We start from the raw sequence: 23,967 nt of genomic DNA on the forward strand, positions 1-23,967 counted from the left end.
GTTATCTCCAAATCTCAAAAGAATGAGCCACAAGATGAGAGAGTATGATACCACAAATGGATCAACCCCATCCTCCTTCCTTTGATCTTGAGGGCAAATCTTGGCTTGTATTATATAAAATAAAGTGATCTGCTCAATTGTGAATTTACTCAGGGTTTGGGCCCGTCCTCTGGAATAATAAATCATTCAAAAAGGTAACTACAAAAAGGTATCTGTCGGAAGTAAGTACCATTGTGCCTATTTTTTTCAAAGTATCTAATTGTGGTTTTTTCATGTCTTAAGCATCATAAAAGTTAAAAATGCCCTAAACCCTCCATTTCTATAACCATTTAAGCACATTATGATCCAGACAGAGGCCAGAGACTCCTTGTTCACCCCTATACTTCTGTTTTTTGTTAGAGGCTGCAGGTCTAGTCCTCAAAACTAGCATTGTCTTTTAATTCCACACTAAACATGGCTTTGCATATTTAAGAGTTAATGAAGAATTATAAATTAGTGAGACTCTCTCCTTAGTAGATTGATTCAAGTTAAGGGAAAAAATAGGTAAGATTTTTGCCTCTGCACAGACCTAGAATAGCTTGTTACTCATCCAGACGCTAAACAAACCAAGGACACAAAGGGCAGCTGATGCACTGAGTTGAGACAGGTCTTTACAACGAAGAAAATCACTAAAAGAAAAATTCAGTGTCAGTCAACAATGTGGAAACAGACTTTAAATACATGGTGTGCAAAAGCACATGAAGGAGAGCTGGTTCTTGCTTTAGTCTTTCTTCCCACCATTACTATTTCTGGTAAGTAATTATTCATATTATTTCTGGGAGATTTTTAGTTGGCTGTGGTGTAAGACAACTGGTCCCAGGATGTTTCACCAGGTTGCCCCTGGAGAATAGTCTTCCTGAATTGCCCTGGTGGGTACCCCCGAAAAGATTCATGGGAATCTTACAGCTCTTCCTCTGGAGGAAGTTGGCTACTTTCCGCCCTTGAAGGTTTCTTCAAGTACACGTGCAAGACACTAGAGTTGCTTAACCTAAGCAATGGTGGTGGTGATTTAGTCACTAAATCGTTCTGACTCTTGCAATCCCATGGACTGTAGGCTCCTCTGTCTGTGGGATTCCCAGGCAAGAATACTGGAGTAGGTTGCCATTTCCTTCTCAAGGGACTCTTCCCAACCCAGGGTTCGAATCTGTGTCTCCTGCATTGCAGACAGATTCCTGCATTACAGGCAGATTCTTTACAGCTGAGCCACCAGGGAAGCAATGTAATTTACCCCAAATCCTAGGCAAGACAGGCTGGGCAGCCAACCAAAATCATAGATGCAAAATGATCCCATCAGTTCAGTTCAGTCGCTCAGTCGTGTCCGACTCTCCGCGACCCCATGAATCACAGCACTCCAGGCCTCCCTGTCCATCACCAACTCCCGAAGTTCACTCAAACTCATGTCCACAGAGTCGGTGATGCCATCCAGCCATCTCATTCTCGGTCGTCCCCTTCTCCTCCCGCCCCCAACCTTTCCCAGCATCAGAGTCTTTTCCAGTGAGTCAACCCATTGCATGAGGTGGCCAAAGTATTGCAGTTTCAGCTTTAGCATCAGTCCTTCCAATGAACACCCAGGATTGATCTCCTTTAGAATGGACTGGTTGGATCTCCTTGCAGTACAAGGGACTCTCAAGAGTCTTCTCCAACACCACAGTTCAAAAGCATCAATTCTTCGGTGATCAGCCTTCTTCACAGTCCAACTCTCATATCCATACATGACCACGGGAAAAACCATAGCCTTGACTAGACAGACCTTGGTTGGCAAAGTAATGTCTCTGCTCTTTAATATACTATCTAGATTGGTCATAACTTTCCTTCCAAGGAGTAAGCATCTTTTAATTTCCTGGCTGCAATCAGCATCTGCAGTGATTTTGGAGCCCCCCCAAAAAAAGCTATTTCAAATATTGAAAGATGATGCTGTGAAAGTGTTGCACTCAATATGCCAGCAAATTTGGAAAACTCAGCAGTGGCCACAGGACTGGAAAAGGTCAGTGTTCATTCCAATCCCAAAGAAAGGCAATGCCAAAGAATGCTCAAATTACCGCACAATTGCACTCATCTCACATGCTAGTAAAGTCATGCTCAAAATTCTCCAAGCCAGGCTTCAGCAACATGTGAACCGTGAACTCCCAGATGTTCAAGCAGGTTTTAGAAGAGGCAGGGGCACCAGAGATCAAATTGCCAACATCTGCTGGATCATGGAGAAAGCAAGAGAGTTTCAGAAAAACATCTATTTCTGCTTCATTGACTATGCCAAAGACTTTGACTGTGTGGATCACAATAAACTGTGGAACATTCTGAAAGAGATGGGAATCCCAGACCACCTGACCTGCCTCTTGAGAAACCTGTATGCAGGTCAGGAAGCAATAGTCAGAACTGTACATGGAACAACTGACTGGTTCCAAATAGGAAAAGGAGTACGTCAAGGCTGTATATTGTCACCTTGCTTATTTAACTTCTATGCAGAGTACGTCATGAGGAACGCTGGGCTGGAGGAAGCACAAGCTGGAATCAAGATTGCTGGGAGAAATATTAATAACCTCAGATATGCAGATGACATTACCCTTATTGCAGAAAGTGAAGAGGAACTCAAAATCCTCTTGATGAAAGTGAAAGAGGAGAGTGAAAAGGTTGGCTTGAAGCTCAACATTCAGAAAACAAAGATCATGGCATCTGGTCCCATCACTTCATGGGAAATAGATGGAAAAACAGTGGAAACAGTGTCAGACTTTATTTTTTTGGGCTCCCAAATCACTGCAGATGCTGATTGCAGCCATGAAATTAAAATGATCCTATAGAATCATATAAATTGGAAATACCAGACACTCCCCACACCCTCCCTGGGTTGGGCTGGGGGTAAGGGGGAGAAGGGGTAGGACTGAGTGAGGGATTCAGAAAAAAAATAAAACAACTGGTTCAAGAGTTTTCCTCCACTTCAAATACAGGTTCTCAGATAATTTTGTGTCAGCAATCACAGATGGACCAATACCCACAACCTATTCCCTAATAGTCCCCTGTAACCTCCCCAGTCAGGCCCTTTTAAAAGTCTTACCTGGATTATTTCTTCACCTTCTAACTTGTCCACTGGCCTGGACTATATCTGCATCCAACCATGCCCCCGCAATACCTTATAGGGCTGATTTAGACCACCACCCCCAGTATGCAACCTTCCTATAAATTCTTGCCTAACACTTAGCCTCCCATCACCCTTTCCAGAATCACCTCCACATTTCCTTCAAGCTGCAAACTTTTTTAAAAAGTAGCTTTGTCTTCTTTGACCTCTAGCTATTTAGTGTATGTGCCATTGATCGGTATCTATGGGCTTCCCAGGTGGCTAAGTGGGTAAAGAATCCACCTGCAGTGCAGGAGATACAGATTCAATTCTGGGTCGGGAAGATCCCCCAGAGAAAGAAATGGCAACCCACTCCAGTATTCTTGCCTGGAGAATTCCATGGACAGAAGAGCCTGGTGGGCTACAGTCCATAGGATCACAAAGAGTCAGACATGACTAAAGTGACTGAGTATGCACTGAATCTAGTATTACCTTGCGCCAGCTTTTATATTTTTTAGCTATTTTTTAATTGAAGCATAGTTAATCTACAATGTGTTGGTTTTAGGTATTTAACAAAGTGATTCAGTTATACACATGTATGTTTATATTCTTTTTCAAATTATTTTCTAAGTTATGACAAGATATTGAATTTAGTTCCCTGTGCTATATAGTATGTCCTTGTTGGCTATCTGTTTTGTATATAGTAGTGTGTATATGTTAATCCCAAATTCTTAACTTCTTATCCTCTCTCCCCCAACTATAAATAACCATACAGCTTTTTTGGTAACTATAAGTTTGTTTTCTCTGTCTCTATTTCTGTTTTGTAAATAACTTCATTTCTTTTTTTTTTTTTTTAGATTCCACATATAAATGGTATCATATGGTATTTGTCTTTCTCTGTTGTTGCAAATGGCAATATTCCATTCTTTTTATGGATGACTATTATTCTGCTGTAGATGTGTATACCATATCTTCTTTATCCATCTGTCTCTCAGTCGACATAAAGGTTGCTTCCAGGTCTTGGTTACTGTAAACAGCACTGCTATAAACATGGGGGTGCATGCATCTTTTTGAATTAGAGTTCTCTCCAGATATATGCCCCCAGGTTCTTTTTAAAGAACCCCCATACTGTTCTCTATGATGATTGTACCAATTTACACTCCCACCGACAGTGTTGGGGGGTTCCCTTTACTCTACATCCTCTCCAAAGTCTTCATTTTATAGACTTTTTACTGATGGCCTTTCTGAAGGTGTTTGCTTTGCATTTCTCTACCAGTTAGCAATAATGATTATCTTTTCATGAGCCTGTGGGCCATTTGTATATCTTATTTGGAGAAACATCTATTTAGGTCTTCTGCCTATTTTTTTATTGGGTTCCTTGTTGTTGTTGTTTTTTTTAGTATTAAGCTGAAGAGTATATTTTGGAAATTAACCCCTTGTTGGTAGCATCATTTGCAAATATTTTCCCCCAATCTGTATGTTATTTTTTGTTTTATGGCTTTCTTTGCTGTGGAAAAGTTTTTAAGATAATTAGGCCCCATTTCTCTATTTTATTTATTTGTCTATTTTATATTAAATATTTATCTATTTTATTTCCATTAATCTAGGAGATGAATCCAAAAAAACTATTGCTATAATATATGTCAAAAAGTGTACTGCCTATGTTTTCCTCTAGGAGTTTTATAGTATCCAGTCAAAATAATCCATTTTGAGTTTATTTTTGTATATGCTGTTAGAGAATTTCTGATTTTATTCCTTTACATGTAGCTATCTACCTTTCCCAGCACCACTTATTGAAGAGACTTTTTTCCATTGTATATTCTTGCCTCCTTCATCATAGATTAATTGACCATAATTGCATGGCTTTATCTCTGGTATTTCTATCCTATTACATTGATCTGTGTATCTGTTTTTGTGCCTGTACCATACTGTTTTAATTACTGTAGCTTTGTAATAAAGTCTGAAGTTAGCATGATTTCTGTAGCTCCATTCTTCTTTCTCAAGATTGTTTTGGCTATTTGGAGTCTTTTGTATTTCCATACAAATTTTTTAATGTTTTGTCTAGTTCTGTGAAAAATGCCATTTTCATTGAATCTGTGGGTTGTCTTGCATAATATGGTCATTTAAAAGATATTAATTCTTCTAGAATCAATATTGTGAAAATGACCGTACTACCAGACACAATCTACAAATTCAATGCAATTCATAACAAATTACCAATGGCATTTTTCACAGAACTAGAACAAAAAATTTCACAATCCATATGAAAACACAAAAGACCCCAAATAGTCAAAGCAATCTTGAGAAATAAGAATGGAGCTGGAAGAATCAACTTACCTGATTTCAGACTATACTATAAAGCTACAGTCATCAAGACAGTATGGTACTGGCACAAAACAGAAGTATAGACCAATGGAACAAGATAGAAAACCCAGAGATAAACCCTCACACCTGTGGGTACCTTATCTTTGACAAAGAAGGCAAGAATATACAGTGGGAAAAGATAGTCTCTTCAATAAGTGGTGCTGGAAGAACTGGGCAACTACAAGCAAAAGAATGAAATTAAAACACTTCCTGACACAATACAAAAAGATAAACTCAAAATGGATTAAAGATCTAAACATAAGACCAGAAAATATAAAACTCTTAGAAGAAAACATAGGTAGAATGCTGTATGACATAAATCATAGCAAGACCCTTTATGACCCACATCCCAGAATAATGGAAATAAAAACAAAAATAAATAAATGGGACCTAATTAAACTTTAAAACTTCTACACAGCAAAGGAAACTATTAACAAGGTGAAAAGACAACCCTCAGTATGGGAGAAAATAATAGCAAAGGAAACAATTGACAAAGATTAATTTCCAAAATACACAAGCAGCTCGTACAACTCAATACCAGAAAAACAAACAACCCAATCAAAAAGTGGGGCAGACTTAAACAGACATTTCTCCAAAGAAGACGTATGGATAGGTAATAAACACATGAAGAGATGCTCGACATCACTTATTATTAGAGAAATGCACATCAAAACTATAATGAGATATCACCTCACATCAGTCAGAATGGCCATAATTAAAAAATCCACAAACAACAAGTGCTGGAAAGGGTATGGAGAAAAGGGAACCCTCTTGCACTGCTGGCGGGGCCATAAACTGATACAGCCACTATGGAAGACAGTATGGAGATTCCTTAAAAAACTAGGAATAAAACAACCATATGACCCATAATACCACTTCTAGGCATATATCCTGAAGAAATCAAAACTGAAAAAAACACATGTACCACCAATGTTCATTGCAGCACTATTTCCAATAGCTAGGACAAGGAAGCAACCTAGATGTCCGTCAACAGATGAATGGATAAAGAAGCTATGGTACTTATATACAATAGAATACTGCTCAGCCACAAAAAGGGACACATTTGAATCAGTTCTGATGAGGTGGATGAGCCTATAGCCTGTTATACAGAGTGAAATAAGTCAGAAAGAGAAAAACAAGTATCATATATTAACACATATATATGGAATCTAGAAAGATGGTACCGATGAACCTATTCTCAGAGCAACAGTGGAGATGCAGACATAGAGAACAGACTTATGGACAAAGGTTGGAGAAAAGAGAAAGAGGGTGAGATGAACGGAGAGGGTAGAATGGAATCATACACTAATGTATATAAATAGATAGCCAATGGAAATTTGCTGTAAGACTCAGGGAACTCAAACTGGGGCTCTGAAATAACCTAGAGGGGTGGGAAAGGGCAGGAGGTGGGAGAGAGATTCAAGAGGGAGGGGACATATGTACACCTATGGTTAATTCATGTTGATGTATGACAGAAATCAAACCAATATTGTAAAGTAATCATCAATCAATTCAAAATAAATAAATATATTAAAAAAAGATAAGGGACTCCAGACAATTAATGGAATGAAGAATGTGGTGCCAGAAACACATTTTTCAGTACTGAGAATAAAGTTGAAATAGAGAAACTTCTTAACACTGCTAGACCTACACGTCAGTGATTTATTCAACTTTAGAAAATTTAGTCATCTGTGATGTCACCTTAGGAGAAGGCAATGGCACCCCACTCCAGTACTCTTGCCTGGAAAATCCCATGGACAGAGGAGCCTGGTAGGCTGCAGTCCATGGGGTCGCGAAGAGTCAGACATGACTGAGAGACGTCACCTTGAATCCAATTGTAACAGTTAATTTATTAAAGTAAAAGTTTAGAAATCTAAAAATATTGATTCTTCTAATCCAAGAACACATGCATCTTTCCATCTGTTCTTGTCATCTTCAACTTCTTTCATCAGCATCTTATAGTTTTCAAAGGATAGGACTTCTGCCTCCTGAGGTAGGTTTATTTCAAGGTATTTTATTCCTTTGGATGCAATGGTAATTGGGATTGTTTCCTTAATTTCTCTTTATAATATTGTGTTACTAGTGTATAGAAATGCAAGAGATTTCTGTGTATTAATTTTGTAACCAGAAACTTTACTGAATTCATTGCTGAGATTTAGTAATTTTCTGGTAGTGTTTCTAGGATTTTCTGTGTATAGCATCGTGTCATCTGCAAACAGTGACAATTTTACTTTTTCTTTTTCAATTTGGGTTTGTTTTATTTCTTTTTTTTCTTCTCTGATTGCTGTGGCTAGGATTTTCAAAATTATGTTGAATAAAATTGGTGACAGTGGGCACCTTGTCTTATTCCTGATCTTAGAGAAAATGCTTTCACCGTTTCTCCATTCAAGTGTTGTTTTATATGGGTTTGTCATATATGGCCTTTATTATGTTATGTTCCCTCTATGCTCACTTTCTGAAGATTTTTTAAGTCATAAATGAACTTTGAATTGTATCAAAAACATTTTATGCATCTACTGAGATGATGATCATATAGTTTTTATTCTTCAATTTGTTAATGTGGTATATCACATTGATTGATTTGCTGATATTTTTGTGACATCTTTGTCTAGTTTTGATATCAGGGTGATGGTGGGCCCATAGAATGAGTTACTCTGCAACTTTTTGGAACAGTTACGAAAGAATAGGTATTAACTCTTTTCTAAATGTTGGTAGAATTCCCCTGTGAAGCCATCTGGTCCTGGATGTTTTACAATTACTGATTCAATTTCAGTACTGGTAATTGATCTGTTTATATTTTCTATTTCTTCCTGGTTCAGTCTTGGGAGAGTATACCTTTCTAAGAATTTGTCCATTTCTTCTAGGTTGCTCATTTTATTGGCATATAGCTGGTCATAGTAGTCCCTTATGATCCTTTTTATTTCTTTAGTGTTGGTTGTAACTTCTTTTCATTGTCAAAGATTATTGATTTGGGGCCTCTCTCTTTTTTCCTGATGAGTCTGCGTAAAGGTTTAAGAATTTCATCTTTTCAAAGAACAGCTTTTAGTTTCATTGATCTTTTTGATTGTTTTGTTCATTTCTATGTCACTTATTTCTGCTCCAATCTTTATTATTTCTTTCCTTCTACTAACTTTTGAGTTTTATTAGATTTTCTTTTTGATTTCCTCTTTGATTTCTTTGTGATCCATTGATTGTTTAGTAGAGGGTTGTTTAGTCTCCACATGTCTGTGGTTTTTGCAGTATTTTTTCCTTGTAGTTGATTTCTAGTCTCATAGCATTGTGGTCCGGAGAAGGCAATGGCAAGCCACTCCAGTACTCTTGCCTAGAAAATCCCATGGATGGAGGAGCCTGGTAGGCTGCAGTCCGTGGGGTCGCTAAGGGTCGGACACGACTGAGCGACTTCACTTTCACTTTTCACTTTCACACATTGGAGAAGGAAATGGCAACCCACTCCAGTGTTCTTGCCTGGAGAGTCCCAGGGACGGGGGAGCCTGGTGGGCTTCCGTCTATGGGGTCACACAGAGTCGGACACGACTGAAGTGACTTAGCAGCAGCAGCAGCATTGTGGTCAATAAAGATGCTTGATATGGTTTCAGTTTCCTTAAATTTCCTGAGGCTTGGTTTGTAGCCCAGCATGTGATCTACACTGGAGAATGTTCCATGTGCACTTGAAAAGAATGTATATTCTACAGCTTTCAGATGGAATTCTCTATAAATATCAATTAAGTCCATCTGGTCTAATGTGCCATTTAAAGCCTGTTTCCGTATTGATTTTCTGGTCTGGGTGATCTGTCCATTAACATAAATGGGGTGTTAAACTCTCCCAGTATTATTATGTTACCGTCCATTTCCCCTTTTATGTCTATTAACAAACATTTACTTGTATACTGATGTGTACCTATGTTGGGCACATATACATTTACAGTTTTTATATCTTCTTCTTGGATTGATCTTTTGATCACTATGTAGTGTCCTTCTTTATCTCTTGTAACAGTCTTTATTTTGAAGTCTATTTTGTCTTCTGTAAGTATTGCTACTCTAGCTTTCTTTTGATTCCCATTTGCAAGGGATACCTTTTTCCATCCCTTCATTTTCATTCTGTATGTATCTCTAGATCTAAAGTGAGTCTCTTGCAGGCAGCATATACACAGATCCTCTTTTTGCAGCCATTCAACCAGTCCATGTATTTTGGTTTGAGCATTAATCTATTTACATTTAAGGTAATTTTCAAAATGTATGTTTCTATTGCCATTTTATTAATTGTTTTGTAGATATTTCCCTCCCTTTCTTCTTTTCTTCCCTTCTCTTTAGTGTTATGTTTGGATTCCTTTTTATCTTTTATGTATATATCTATTATAGATTTTTGGTCTACAGTTACCATGAAGTTTTTGTATAACAGTCTCTCTCTCTGTTTATACATATATATGCTGATCTCTTAATTTCAAATGCATTTTAGATACCCTGCATTTGTACTCTCCTCCCCTCATAATTACTGTTTTTCATGTTATATTTTACATATAATTGTAAAATTTTACATCTAACTGTTTTGTATATCCTTTAACTGCTTATTTTGAATACAAATTATTTTACTACTTTTGTCTTTTAACCGGCATAGCTTAATGTGTGGATGATTTCCTACTTTTATTATATATTTGCCTTTACCAATGAGCTTTTCCATTTTGTAATTTTCTTGTTTCTAGTAGTGACATTTTCTTTTCCACCTACAGAAATTCTTTTAGCATTTGTAGTAAAGCTGGTTTGGGCTTGCTGAATTCTTTTAGCTTTTTTTTTCTTGTCTGTAAAGCTTTTGATATCTTTTTAAAATCTGAATAAGAGCTGGACTGGGTAGAGAATTCTTGGTTGTATGTTTTTCTTTTTAATCACTTTAAATATATCTTTCCATTCCCTTCTGGCCTGCAGAGTTTCTGTTGAAAAATTAGGTGATGACATTATGGGAGTTCTGTTGTCTGTTATTTGTTACTTTTCTCTTGTTGTTTTTAATATTCTCTGTTTTTTATCTCTAATTTTTTCATTTTGATTGCAATGTGTTTTGCTATGTTCCCTTTTGGGTTAGTCTAATATGGGACTCTGCACTTCCTGGACTTGGGTGACTATTTCCTTTCCCAGGTTAGGGAAATTTTAAGCTATGATCTCTTCAAATATTTTCTCAGGCCATTTCTTCTCTCTCCTCTCCTTCTGGTCCCTCTACAAGATGAATATTTATGTGCTTGATGTTGTCCCACAGGTCTCTTAAACTGTCCTCATTTCTTCTTGCTCTTTTTTCTTTTTTTGTTCAACAGCCATGATTTCCACTACTCTGTTTTCCAGCTCACTGGTTTATTCTTCTGCCTCATTGAGGGTACTATTGATTTTGCAGTATAGTTTCATTTCAGTTTTTATATTCTTTAATTCTGTTTAATCTTTATATTTGCTAATTCATTGTTAAAATTTTCTTTTTTCTCTTTCTGAGAATTCATTCTCCTTCTGAGTTCTTTGACCATCTTTATGATCATTACTCTGAATTCTTTCTTAGGTAGATTGCCTATCTCCACATCTCTTAGTTCTTCTAGGGTTTACTCTTTTTCCTTCATCTGGAACATATTCCTCTGTTGCCTCATTTTGTCTAAATTACTATTTGTATTTTTATGTATCTGATAGTTTAGTTACATTTCTCAACCTTAGAGAAGTGACGTCTTTTGTAGGAGACATTGTATGTGTTCCAGCAGTGTAGTCCCCTCTCATCAGTCAAGAACCAGGGGCCAGTTGGTTCCAGCGTAGTGTCTGGCCTGAGTCTGGACTCAGTCTTCAGACTGTGAGGCTGAAGTTTTCTTTCCTCTGGTGTCTGCCTCCTGGAGAGACTGGTCTAGAGGCTTGTGCAGGGTTCCTGGCAACAGGGGGCCAGTCCCACCCTTCGGTGGGTGAAGCAGAGTCTTCTCCCTCTGGTGGCAAGGCCATTTCTAGGGGCATGTCTAGAGGTGGCCGTAGACTTAGGAAATCTTTAGGCAGCCTGTCAGCTGATGGGTAGGTCTGTTTCCCTGTCCAATTTGTTGTTTGGCATCCCAGGACTGAAGCCTACAGGCTGTTGTATGGAGCAGGTCTTGATGTCAAGATGTCAGCCTCCAGGAGGGTTCACACAGATGAATACTTTCAGATATATAAATCACAGTCACTATATCTCTAGGGTGAGCCACAGCAACCTCCTACCTTTCTAGGAAACCCTCCAAAACCAGTAGGGACATCTGGCCCAGCCTTCTATAAATTATTGCTTTTGCCCTTGGTCCTGGTACATGTGAAATTTTTGTGTACATCCTTTAAAAGTGGAGTCACTATTTTCCCCAGTCCTGTGGAGCTCCTGCAATCAACTCCACTGGCCCTCAAAGCCAAATGTTATGGAGGCTTCTCCTCCTGATGCTTTACTCCTGATGTGGGTCTCAGAACTCTCACTCCTGTGGGTGAACCTCTAATATATTTATCCTCCAGTTTGTGGGTCACCCACTTGACTCACAAAGTATAAGATTTCATTATATTGTGAGTCTGCCTCTCCTACCAGTCTTGTCATGTTTCCTTCTTCATGTCTTTAGGTGTAAAAGATCTTTCCTGGCACAATCTTTTTTTAACAATGATTGTTCTGCAGATTGTCCTGAGTTTGTCATGCTCTTGAGAGGCGATGAGTTGAGGGTCCTTTTACTCTGCCATCTTGGCTGTCTCTCCCAAGCTATAAACTTTTAAGCTGAAACCTAAATGATTAAAAATGTTGATCAAGTGAAGAGCTGGCAAGGACATTCCAGACACTAGAGAACATGTGAGCAAAGTACCTGGAGCTAGACAGAGTTTGGGCAAGAGCAACAAACTCCAAGAAGCCAGTATTGTTGGAAAGTTGTAAAAATAAAAAGGGGAGTGCAGCAGCTCAACATGCAGTGAAGATGAGAGTCAAGGACCAGCTTGTGTGTGCCCCAGAGAAGGGTTGCATCTTCAGTCATTCTAAGAGCTCCTAGCCCAATGCTGAAATGATCTGGTTCATGTTGGAAGATCCCAATGGCTGCTGCATGGAAAACAGACCTGGACAGGGTGTGGGTGGGACAGGAGCAGAAGTGAGGGCTATTGTAATGGTCTGAGCTGAAGGAATGGAGGCTCACGTGACTGGCAGCCATGAAGATAAAGAGAAGTGGACAGACTTAATGTATATCTTGGAGGCAAATTGGAAAGGATTTGCTAGTGAAACAGGTGTGTGAAGGGCAAGGCAGGTTGAGGAGAGAGAAGGAGGAAACCAAGATTGACTCCCAGGTTTCTGCCTTGAGCAGATGAAGAGGGTGGCAAGTTTTACTGAGATGATGAAAACAGGTGGAGAAATGAATTTAAAAATAAAAAATTGTGACTTTGATTTTCAATGTGGGAAGTTTGAGATGCTCATGAGACATCCACGTGGATACTCCCTGAAGGCAGTTGTCCATGCAGGAGTGGAGCTGGAGTTCTGTGGAAACATCTGATGTGGAGATAGATACTTAGAAGTTGTCAGTGCAGATGGAAATGAGTGGGAACAGCTTAGGGGTTCTGACACTAGGATGATGCCCTGCCCATAACTGAGCTTGGCTCCTCTGCTGCCCTGCCAAACAGGCTCACAGAAATCCCCCTCTCTCACCCAGTCACTGAGAAATTTTATACGCTGTCTTTTCCAACATGCTCTAAGCTTCTTAAAGGGATGTGAAAAAAGATTGATTTTGAAATCCAAAGTACAAGAAAAGCCTAGTGATAATGGGAAGGGTTCGATCTTACAACCCCAAAATGGTTCCCAGTTGCTGGCATGATTTCCAGGCCTGTATGCCCACACAGGAGCTGCTACAGTGGCCAACCAGCAGAGGACAAGCCAGATCTGGCCAAGGGAAAATCTGATTATCTATCTAACAGCATTTGATAGAAGCATCCAAACATCCTACCCCTCCTCCAAAAAATCTCTTCACACCCCCAAGCCCTCGAAAGAGACTCTGCATTACTATTGCAAGCTAGTTAGAAAGAAGCTTTGGCTGAAAGGATGTGCTGAAAGCCAGCAGAGAGAGATTGATGTGTAGAGCTGGGCTGCCCGAGGCATGTGTTCGCCATCTGTCAGGCGGAGGGAGCCCTGCCAGCCCTACATGGTAATTCAGTATTAAAAGAATATTCTTGAATTTGATTGACACCCTGGGCAGCCTCAGCCAAGACGGTTGGGCTCTGGGGTCCAGATGGGATGGAGGGGCTCTGCTGTCCTGAGGGAGATGCCTCCGGAGGGCTGGGCCACCCAGGGTATGCAGGCAGGCTCTCCAGGGCTGGGAGGAGAGTGTGGCTTGGCCCAGGCTGGGCAGGCCTAGGCTTGAGCTGGGACTTTTATGTGTGGCTCAGCTTCAAAGACAAGGGTGGAACTGAGAGAAAATGTTCTTCACACATTACCCCTGCTCCAAATGATCCTTCAGGGAACAGTATTGTCAGAGTTTCAGGGTGACTCCTGCAATGGAATAATCAACTTTAGACTTTTCCTGAAAATGTGTGCACATAGTTAAGTTTAGTCCAGTAATTTCAGGCCTGAGACCAAGAATGAACAGAAAGCCCCTTTTTAGTGCCAGCTCCTGATGGCTCCATGGAGTATTCTGGTCCCCTCCCCCTGCCCAACACAGAGTTCAGTTCAGTTCAGTCGCTCAGTCATGTCCGACTTTTTGCGACCCCATGAACCGCAGCACAGAGACTCTCCTCCAAAAACAGTTAGATGTTCTCTTGGGTTTCCCTGATAGCTCAGTTGGTAAAGAATCTACCTGCAATGCAGGAGACCTGGGTTTGATCCCTGGGTTGGGAAGATTCCCTGGAGAAGAGAACAGCTGGCCACTCCAGTATTCTGGCCTGGAAAATACCATGGACTGTATAGTCCATGGTGTAGCAAAGAGTCAGTCATGACTGAGTGACTTTCACTCACTCACTCCCATAGAACACAGGAATGGTCAAGTGATCTGCTTTGGTCAATGAAATGCAAGCAGAAATGAAATGTGTCAGCTCCAGGCAGAAGCATTCAAAGCCAAATGTGGTCGACTGCATCTTTTCTCCCTCTGTCACACCAGTAAGCTCAAGACAGAAGAGTTCCTGAAGCCTGAATCCCAGAACACAGCTAACAGGGAGCCGAGTGGCAGCCAACCCATAATAATATTATTATGGGTTGAGAAATGCATCTTTTTTTAACCACTGAGAGCTGGGGTCTGATTGTGCAGCAAAACCCAGCCTATCCTGACTGATACACTCTCCAGCCCACCCCACCACCATGCCCTTATATACCTGAGAGGTATCAGAAGTTCCACTTGGCAGAAGGCAAAACTCCTTTGCAACAAAAAAATTTAGAGGGTAAATTGGAGGAGAAGATTTAAAGAAAGCCTATCTCATATTGTTTTCCTAAGTCATGTCCAACTCTGTGACCCCATGGACTGCAGCACGCCAGGCTCCCTTATCCTTCACCATCTCCCAGAGTTTGCTCAAACTCCTGTCCATTGAGTTGGTGATGCCATCCAACCATTGTCCCCTTCTCCTCCTGCCCTCAATCATTCCCAGCATCAGGGCCTTTTCCAGTGAGTTGGTGCTTTGTACCAGGTAGCCAAAGTATTGGAGCTTCAACTTCAGCATCAGTCCTTCCAATGAGTATTCAGAGTTAATTTCTTTTAGGATGGACTGGTTTGATCTTCTCACAGTTTAAGGGACCCTCAAGAGACTTCTCCAGCACCACAACTCAAAAGCATCAATTTATCAGCACTCAGCCTTCTTTATGGTTCAACTCTCACATTCACACATGACTCCTGGAAAAACCATGTCTTTGACTATATGGATCTTTGTCAGCAAAGTGATGTCTCTGCTTCTTAATATGCTGTCTAGGTTTGTCATAGCTTTTTTTCAACACAACTTAGAAAAGCACCAGGCCTGAAACCACAAGAGGTTGTTTTAAAAGCATTACAGTTGTGACAGAAATAACTAAAAGTAGGAGACCCAGACAAAAAGGTCTCAAGTCTCCTCATCAATGATACTGTGGTGTGAAGGGTACAAGACGGCAATTCGGGCGAAAAGACGGGGATGGACAAAATGTACCTGTGGATTATTTATGCATCTTGCTTTACACATATGTGGGCTGTTTTATTTTTTAATCTGACTATAATTCTTTCATCTTGCTGTGTGATTTAATCTTTCTCGTTTAGTAAAAAACCAAACTTTAACAGTAGTGCCTATTTTGGTTAATGAAGAAAAAAAATTCTGCTCCTTTGAATCAATTCCAGGTTTATCAATGAGTCTTTCTGGTGTAAGGATTACCTGCACACCTCAAAGCCCCAGCTGAGAACATTGACTCACTGGCAGACAGGATGCTTCCCATTTGGTTACCAGGACATTTCCAGTTCAGCTGCTGAAAACCCAAACATCTTTCTTGTGAGCTGTTCCCCTGAGATGCCCGAGTTGGCTCTCAGAACTGAACTTCACATTTTCCATTGTGCTGTCAGTTACCAAAAGGGTGGGCTTACCCCCATCTAAAAGGGGCTCTGAAAAACCTGCATCTGATTTAGTGTTCAGCTCACAACTCTGCACTTCCAACAGGTTGCAGTCATATGAATTGGGCACTCGTGCTGTTTACACGAACACATATGGTTACACGTGTCAAATGGCAACACTCCCTCTGCCGCAAGGACAGGGCTCTTCCAGTGGGTTTCAGATGCAAGCCAGTGTGTTTCAGGACACCTGGGATCTCACCACCCCAATGACAGCATTCAGTGGCAGAGGCCAGGACAGCGCCCACGAGTGGCAAGTGACTCTGAAATGGGGAGATATTTGCCTTGCCACAAAACTATCATCTGGCTGCACAATTTTTTAAATTTTGCCTTTCTTGCTTTTTTCTTTTCCCTCCTTCCCAGTACTGGCGTCTGAGACCATTGTGTACCCTCCCATTCCCATCCTCACCCCAGACACAACCCCACACCCCCTCCAGCCTCCTCAGCTTGGAACTGCCCTGTGGTCTTGTGATTTTACCCACGAATAAGCTTCAGTTTTATAGCAGAAAAAATTATGCACGTTATCAAAATCTAATGCCGTCTTTGAAATGAGTTAACAGGCATTTAAAAAGAAATATAGAGAGGAAGTGTGCGCTATCACCACACTGTGAAACACCTTAGACTGAAGCACGGATAAACGAAGGGACTGAGAAGGAAAGAACTCCTGAAATACTCAGGGCAAGTACCAGAAGGTTTTAAAAAGTTGAAGCCTCCCACAAGTTTTGCTGTATCCCACATTAAGATGCCACCACTGGGGCCTCCTTCGTCTCAGGCCTTAATTCTTTCCTCTGCACTCTTGGTGGTGAAAGTGGTGAGGCTTTGTGAGTTTAAAACAAGAGTTATCGTTTCTGCTCCTCCCTTGGGATTCCTAACCTCCCTCAGGACCCTCCATTGCTTTGCTGAGGGACAGAACCATGAATGCGGGGCAGCAGAAGGCACCCCCAAGTTGCGACCTGGTTTGAGGCGCCACTTGGATTACATGCAACGTGTAGCTTGTCTTGAGGTGATGCTAGGGAAATTTTTCCTTAAATCATCTAGACTTGTAAGTCTGACATTTAACCATGAAGAAGGGTCATTCTTTTGAGGCTTTTGCTTTTTTATTATGCTCTGAGCACCCTCACTACGAAAACCTGTGATGAGTTGAAGGTTAAATCAAAGACCACCTCCTCCCCACCTCCCCCCTAAGACACAGTGTAAGGGCAGCGGTAGAGTCCAATAGTTAGGGCAGAAGATCCTCAAAACAGAAGGCCTAGCTGTGTGACCTTGGGCAAGTTACTTAATTTTCCCTCTCTTTTAAGGAAAATGAGCACAGAAGAACCAACCTCTTGGGCTTAGAATGACAGAAAAACAGCACAAGGTATGTCACATGCTCATCAGAATGACAGAAAAACAACACAAGGTATGTCACATGCTCATCATCACAAGGTATGTCACATGTCTACATGCCTGGCCCGTAGAGAGGGTTGGGTGAGGTCTGAGTTTTATCCTTAGATGAGCAGATGTAACTAACTACGCCGGGGAAGGGAGATTTCAACTTCCCTCCCCAAGGCTGGTGTGGTCAGATGGGTTTACCAGCAACCAGGAGGGGCCTTCTCCCTCAGAGGGCTTCATATATTATCTCTATCCCTGGAGGTAGAGGAAATTTCACAATAGAATATCATAGAGTGTTTTTTTTTTTTCATTCATTGTTCTGGGTGCCTAGTGGATGCTTTCAGTCTAGAACAACTAATTTCATTTAATTTCAACTAATTTTAATTTACTTAGCATTGGTGGTTAACAGCTACCATGTTGGACAATGTGGCTCTAGAGATTCATCCACAAATTCTAACAAAAATGTCTTTTTATTTTTTATTTCCTCTTTTTCAACATCCATCTTTTCCTTCTTCATTGTTAACACCCTTGATCAATCCTCTTAAGTTTCTTACATTTAATGTTCTTTTTTTCCACTTCTTATTTTTTTGTGCTTCCTTTTGGGACATTTGTTTTCTGCTTTAACTTTTCTGATAATACTTTTGCATTTTTGGTTAAATTTCAAAAGTTCTTGTTTCTTAAGTTCTCATCTGATTGGCTTTTCTGTTACTTCTTTTAAAAAGAGTCCTATACTCCAATACTTTGGCCACCTCATGTGACGAGTTGACTCACTGGAAAAGACTCTGATGCTGGGAGGGATTGGGGGCAGGAGGAGAAGGGGACGACAGAGAATGAGATGGCTGGATGGCATCACCGACTCGATGGAGGTGAGTTTGAGTGAACTCCAGGAGTTGGCGATGGACAGGGAGGCCTGGCGTGCTGTGATTCATGGGGTCGCAGAGTTGGACACGACTGAGCAAATGAACTGACTGAACTGACTGATACTTGTTTATGATACATTGTATTACTTTTTTTCTTAGATTCTTTTTGTGGGTTCTGTTTTTCCTTAAGTTTTCTTGCATTCTGTGCTTTTTCTCCCTTTTTCCTATGTTCTTTTATTCTGCCTCTGTTATGTCAACAATATTCCTTAAATGTCTGAAGATCCAGGACTATTTCCTTATATTTAAACTGAGTGTTAAATTCTGACTGAAAGCTCACGGAGGACCAGAGCATCTCAACTGGTGGAGCTCCCTTTGGGTCACTGGGTTCTGTGGCAATCCTGCATGTCAGTGCTGAGAGCTCTTTTCTCTGAGGCCATTTGGTTTCCTAAGAGAAGGCTCCTTCAGTCCTTTGCCTGTGATTGGCCAGGGCCAGAGCCAGGAGTGTGTATCTGTTTTCTGATGTTCTGACAGCAAAGAAGGTTAAGAAATCTGGAGTTCCCACCTCTCCCTATGACAACTTTCACCACATCCTCCCATTCTCAACCCTGCATCTGCCCCTTCTTCTCTTCTCCGCTGTGCCTGGTGTCCTCTACCCCAGAGCTGATCTGACTTAATGTCTCCACAAATAAACCTTCACAGTTTACAGGTGAATGGGCACCTTCAATAAGAATTCTGTCAGCCCTTAGCTTTTGGCTTCACCTGCCATGGTACCCAATGTCTTTGAGACTTGACAGGTTCTGAGCGTCGAGCAAACTCTCTTCTCACCTGTGTCCCTTCTGATGACAGTCAGGATGGACTTTATGGGTCTTGCTCTGCCTGTTACTACTTCTCTAGCAGGTCTCTGTCTTTCAAAGACTTCCCCAAATCTCTCTTCTACTCTTATGTTGGTATTTGTAGGTTGTACACTTATATTTCCTTTTTTGTCACCTTGGTGAGTTTTTGGAGGGATAAGAGATAAAAAACATATGGCCCAGTTCGTCATGTCTAGTGAGAAACCTTTGTTGTTTTTTTTTAAATCAAAGTCAAGTTCTCTGAGCAGATTTTATCCATCAACTGGCCCCACGTATATACCCACTCTTGTTTCCCACTATTTATTCATACAGACTTTTAACTCTAGGCAAATGCCACACCCATTCCCAACCTCATTCTTTTGGCCACACTGCTCTCTTCACTTGGTATCACCTTCATATTTATTAAATTAATTTGACCTCAAACATCACTCCTCATGAGGCATTCACTGACTGATTCAGCTCATAATGGCATTTGTTCTCAAATTCCTCTAACATCTACAGTTTGTGCCATATTGTATTGCTCTTCATCCTGCTCGTGATGCCAGCTATCTTGCTGTTCACACTCTCCACAATGTTCGCTGAACCCAGGGTGCACATGGCACTAGCTGAGAGGCCAGAAGAAAATGCAAGGAGCCACAGGAACTTCAGACACATTCATTCTTTTCTGGCAACAGCATAATCTAACACAACACAATCTCTCTCCTGGCTGGCACAGCAGCCATAGCAGCAGACACACTATATTCTATCCTCTCAGGACTGACCCAATGGACACAGCCATGATGCAGCAGTAAAGCGTGGAGCCCCCACAGGCATACCACACAAAGTAACCCATGACCAAGCAAGTGCCTCGTGACCAAGTGAGTACCTCATGACACACATGTGCAGTGTTATAAGTGATCTCAGCTGTTATACAAACATTATTTGCAAAATGTGGGGCAAGAGAGCCTGAACACACCATCTTGGCTAATTTGGTCTGCCCCCACATATATATTCTAACACTATTTATTCCTTTACTTGGGCAGTTATTTTTTAACTTGCTTCTAAAAAGTTTTTTAGGTCATTTATTAAGGGGAATAAAATATAATTAACTATTGTTATATAACTAGGGCTTCCCTGGTGACTCAGATAGTAAAGAATCTGCCTGCAATGTGGGAGACCCAGGTTCAATTCCTGGATTGGGAAGATCCCCTGGAGAAGGGAATGGCTACCCACTCCAGTATTCTTGCCTGGAGAATCCCATGGACAGAGAAGTCTGGCAGGCTACAGTCCATGGGGTCACAAAGAGTCAGATGTGACTGAGTGACTAACACTCATACAACAAATATTATAACTAACACACGTTACACAGGTATAGGAAAGAAAAGGGAAAGGCCAGAGTAAAGATATAAAGAGGAACCAATATAAAAGCATGTACTATTATGTATTAGGTTCTACACTCTTGATGGGTGGACCTTAAATTGGCTTGAGGTTTCTAGTAGGTGATACAAACCGGGAAACTATACCACTTATTCAAATATGAGCACCCATCATGACAGAAGCCAGCTTGAGAAAGTTAGATTACCAGCCTCGGCCCACCACCAGCAGAATAATGACCAGTCGTGTATTTAGTTTTCATGAAGGAGACCCTGTGTCATGTAATGAACAGCAGCTTCAACTCTACCAACTAAGAAGACCCGAAGACGGGCTCTGTGAAACGATGATGAAAGGGTCATTAAGCTTTTATGGCTAGCACAGCAGAAGAAAGCAATCGCCCTCTTTCATGAAAGAATATTTGATTCTCTTGCTAGAAACACTAGGTTACCAGGAGAACATGTTCACTGAAGCACCGGCAGCCTCTCCTGGGCAGTGCTTCCTCCGCCCTGGTTTCCTCTGAATTTCAGTTCCCTTCCTTGTTAAATGGGGATACACATCCCTGCCCATCACACAGGACTACTACGAGAATCAACTGAGTTAATATCCAATACTATTAAAATTTTAAAATATCAAACAAATGCAATATAATATTATCTTCTTGTTGTCTATGATTTTCCTCATGTCTAAATTACCATTGCAAGAAGCTGTACTATCAAAACCTCAGGGAGTTTGAAGATGCTGTACCCATGACACAGTACAAGGTCCTTACAGCACATTGGGCTGACCTGTGTTCTAAAATACAAAACCACCTCTCTCTGAATGCCCTGAACCTAGAACAGAGAACCTAACACAGAAGATGCTCAATACAGGCAGATAGTCAAAATGGCAACAGCATAGGGCGGAGAGTGTTAGAGTCCTTTCTCATACTCCATCTCATTATATCGACGACAACCCAGAGAGGTGTGCATTATTCCTCTCAATGTACAGAAAAATTAAATGAATTGGTCAAAACTCAGTAAGTAGTAGGGCACTTCTGAATTTTAAATTTTTTTGAGATCTACCACAATCTAAAATATTTGTCCAGCCAGGGAGTATGGTGAGAAACAGGATGGACAGGTGAATTCTAAATCTTCCATTATCTATAACAGACCCACTTGCGCACACACACAGACACACAAAACATAAAGGACCCATCATCACTCAATGGCTCCAGGAGTAACTGTGACAGGCACAAAACTAATAACAAAATAAAACCCTCTTTCTGGAATGAGCTGAGTAAGTTCTTTAAACCTGGTTTAAAGAGAGATCAAGGGAAAGATACTTTATGGAATCTATGTTTAAAACCTTGTAGTATAAATTCCTTTGTTGAGAATCTGTCTCATGCCCCAGAAAAAGAACATTTTCTTTCTTGACCGTTGTCTGAAATCCCTAGAGTGGAAGCCCCTTGGCTCTCAAACAAACTACTTACAACATCTCAGGATTGGAGGTGGAAGGAAAAGAAAGCTGTCTCCCATAACTACCATCTCTGACACTGGTTTCCCCAAAGTACTGAGCTCTTAGGAATCACTCCGCTCATAGGTCACCATGAAAGGCAGCAAGATATGAGATAGATAGCAAAATCCACTTGGGCAACATGATTTTGCTTCATAGCCACTTCCTGCACTGCTGATAGAGTGCAAGACCCAGGGGTAAAAGGTGAATAGCGTGAAGATCTCCTGGTGGAGTTACTATGATTTCTGGTACTAGGCTGGCTAGTATTTAAACCATCCCTTCCAACAAGCACACTGAAAGCATCCAAAAATGCTGATGATTGTTCTATCTTTTGGAAGCATCAAAGAATTGATCATTATCAGGCCAAATCTAAATGAAACCAGAAACACAAAGAGAGCTGTGATTTGAAGCTCTTGGCCTTGGGGCCATTTGCTAAACCTGGCACATTTGAGCTTCAACTTTTACAGCTTCAGGAAGCTCTGGGGAAGAAGATGACACCTAGAGACCACCCAACAAGGGAAGTCTAGTATAAAAGTGTGACCCATGAGGCTGCCCCATTCCTCCCCCAGGGAACAACCAAGAAAAGTTGCCTCTGTGCTGAGCAGAGTGGGAGGGTGGGGAGGGTGGGGAGCAGTACAATCATGGAGAAGTTGTACCAACAAGCCCACCCTCAGCAGTATTTGCAGCCAAATAGACAAAACATCAAGCTGTGAATTTAGTGGCTTCAGATGGCAGAGAAAAGTACAGATCCTCTCTGAAGAAACGCCCTCATTCCAAGCCTCAAAGAATTCTCACAAATAACTTTCTTAGGGCAAGAAGTAACACAGTAAAACAAACAAACAAAAAAGCAAGCACACCAGGACAAAGGCATCATGAGTGAAAAGTAGCAGAAACAAAGTTAGGTTCCAGGCATTCATTTAGAACCTCCAAGGCCTATTATAGAAGAACCTGATAGACCATATCTCACCACACCAAGACATTTTGCCCCAAAAAAGAACAGATCATTAAAACGGAATTATCTCCAACAACCAGATTCACATTGGTCGACTGGTAGCTTGGTTCCTTGAAATTTAAAATTGCTGGAAAATTAAAGGTGTGCTTTGGGTGGTTTTTCTGACCCATTCTTTGTTCCCCTGCTGTTGTTCAATTCAGGTCAGTTCAGTTCAGTCGCTCAGTCGTGTCCAACTCTTTGCGACCCCATGAATCACAGCACGCCAGGCCTCCCTGTCCATCACCAACTCCCGGAGTTCACTCCTACCTAAATCATGAGAGAAACTTCTATTTCCAACTGCCAGGGTCCTCTGCTGCTCCTCAAACAATCAACCCACTTCCTAACTTTCAGGAACCTGCCAGAAAGCCTGCTCTTAGTGCCCCAAGACCTGAAGGACTGCCAACCCTCAGGATACTCTCAACGTTAATCTGGCTGAAGTCCATTTAGTGGAAACTAATGAGTTTTCTGGTAATCTGAACCAGTTTGGCTAGTGGTGATCTAAAACCATTTTTATCTACCTCAAGATCTTGACACTTTTTTCTGAATAACCATTCCTCGTCAGTAACACTGTCCAGGACCCCATGTGATCTGGCTGATAGTCCCTTCCTCTATTTTCTTGGCCCTGACAACTTTCATAAGCACTCAAGTCAACCACCCACAGCACTATCATCCCTCTACCTCTCAGAACCAAGCATGGCTCCCTGGTCTCTTCCTGCCGTCCACCTCAGCTCAGCACCCTCTACCTCACTGCCGTTGAAGCAACTGTGTACTCCATTATCCTGCCCCTTCATGTCTCTTCATCTTTCTTCATTTCCCTACCCAGCCTGAGCTCCTGACCTGGCACTGCAGCACTTCCCCACTGGGAGAATCTGTGCTGGGTGTGCTAACCTCTCAGCTGAGACCGGAATACTAAAATCTAAGGCAGGAGGACTCCAGGCTGAACAGTAAGCAGATACAAAGGCCCTGAGGTAGGGATAAGCTTAGCAGGTCCAAGAAACATCAAGAAGGCCAGTGCCCTGGATAGAAGTGAGTGAAGGAGGTGTGGCAGGAGAACAAGATG

This window comes from Moschus berezovskii, chromosome 7 (assembly GCF_049115385.1).
Source record: "Moschus berezovskii isolate FMDL1 chromosome 7, NW_MosBer_1.0, whole genome shotgun sequence".
NCBI lineage: Eukaryota > Metazoa > Chordata > Mammalia > Artiodactyla > Moschidae > Moschus > Moschus berezovskii.